Source organism: Hipposideros armiger, unplaced genomic scaffold (assembly GCF_001890085.2).
Source record: "Hipposideros armiger isolate ML-2016 unplaced genomic scaffold, ASM189008v1 scaffold_344, whole genome shotgun sequence".
NCBI lineage: Eukaryota > Metazoa > Chordata > Mammalia > Chiroptera > Hipposideridae > Hipposideros > Hipposideros armiger.
The window spans coordinates 1,052,004-1,054,337 of record NW_017731694.1 but is presented as its reverse complement, the minus strand read 5'-3'; positions in this window follow the sequence as shown (position 1 = coordinate 1,054,337).

The following is a 2,334-nucleotide window of genomic DNA, read 5'->3' as shown; positions in this document are numbered from 1 at the left end:
ATTATGTAAAAATATATTTATGGCTCTCGAATAATTTTTAAATTGTTGTGAGGCACAGGATTGGCTCTTCCAGGGGTCGGCAAACTTCTGAGATGGAACAAGAAGAGCCGCATGTGGCTCGCGAGCCGTAGTTTGCCAGCCCCTGGTCTAGCCTATGCCAGTAGGACACTGTCTTGATCACTGTAGCTTTGCAGTAGGTTTTGAAATAGCGGTGTATGAGTCTTCCAACTCTATTCTTCCTTTTCAAGATTGCTTGGGCTATTCTGGGTCCCTTGCATTTCCATATGAATTTTAGGGTCATCTTGCTAATTTCTGCAAAAAAGCAGCAAGGATTTTGATAGAGATTATGTCAAATCGGTAGATCAGTTTGGAGAGTATTACCTACCACCTTAAAAATATTAAGTCTTTTGATCCATGAACATGGGTGTCATTCCATTTATTTAGGTCTTCTTTAATATCTTTCAACAATATTTTACAGGTTTCAATGTACAAGTCTTTACTTTTGTTAAAATTATACTTAGGTATTTTATGTTTTGATTCTATTATAAACGAAATTGTTTTCTTAATTTCATTTCAGAATATTCATTGCTAGTATGTAGAAATACAACTTATTTTTGTATATTAATCTAGTATTCTATAACTTTGTTGAACTCATTTATTCTAATATTTGTGTGTATATGTGAATTACTTAGGGTTTTTTTCTACATATAAGATCATTCCATTGCAAAGAGAGATAGTTTTACTTCTTTCCTTTCTGATCTGGGTGCCTTTTATTTCTTTTTCTTGCCCTGACCAGAACCTCCATTATAATACGTAGAAGTGGCTAGAGCAGACATCCTTGCATGTTCCTGATCTTGGTGGAAACCATCCAGTCTTTGATAATTATGATTTTAGCTGTGAAATTTTCATAGATGTCCTTTTTCAGGATGAGGAAGTGACCTGCTTTTTCTGCATTTGTTGACATGATCATGTTTCCCCTATTATTTTGTACTGGATGTAATGTAATATCTATTACATTAACTTATTTTTTCAAGTGTTAAACCAACTTATATTCTGGGATAAAGTTCACTTGCTTAGGGTGTATAATCATTTTTATATGTTGCTGGATTTCGTTTGCTAACATTGTTTGAGAATTTTTACATCTATATTCATCAGCTATAAGATCTCTAGTTTCTTTTCTTGTGCTATCTTTGTCTGATTTGGTATCAGGATAATACTGGCCTCATAGAATGGGTTGAGACATGTTCACTCTTCTATTTTTTGGAACAATTTGTGAAGAATTAACATTAATTCTTATCTGAATGTTTGGTAAAATTCATCAATGAAACCATTTAGGCCTGGGCTCTTCTTTGTGGAAGTTTTAAAAATTTGATCTCTACTTATTACAGGCCGAATCACATTTTTCATTTCTTCTTATATCACTTTCATTACTTTGTATACTCCTAGGAATTTGTCCATTTCATTTAAATTATCTAATTGTTAGCATACAGTTGTTCATAGTATTCCCTTATAATCCTGTTTTTACTTCTCTAAGTTTGGTAATGAATGATGTCCCTTCCTTTATTCCTGTTTTATATCTTATTTTTTCCCTTTGCCAGAGCTTTCCCTAGCTAAAGACTTGTCAATCTTTTTGCTCTTTTCAAGGAACCATTTTTGGTTGTTGTTTTTTTCTATTTTTTTCTATCTACTAAAAACTAAAAATAAAGAGAAAAATCTTTAAGGCAGCCAGAGGAAAACAAGACACATTGCTTGCAGAGGAAGAGGAAGCCCTGCAATACAGAAGATAACGGAATGATGCTACACTTAAAATAAATAGATATTTTTTAATTAATAAAAACATACTTTCTTTGAGTCTAAGGCTGTCAGTTTGATCTCTCCATGAGACAGTCTGCTTTACCAGGAAGAACCCTTTCTCTGTCTTCTAATTCCCAACCACCATGTCCCAGATTTTTCATGGTAGAGGTGATGGTTTATCCTTCAAGCACAAAGGGAAAAAACAACCAAAAAAGCAGTCCTTGCTGACACTGCACACAGTGCTCACCCCAGTGTAGACAGCAGTCTGTGCTGATTATGATGCTTTTAGGGAAACATTTTTTCTCCCTTATTTTGGTCCAAATTCAGTCATGACCAACCTTGTCTGCATTTTAGAATCAGCTGTGGGAGCTTTAAAAAGCTACCAAAATCCATCTACATCCCACACCAATTTAAATTTATTATCCAGTGGTGAAACCAGGCACTCTGAGAGTGTATGTGTATAAATATAAAATATATGTATGTGTATATATAAATATAATATAATACACACACACACACACACACACACACACACACACA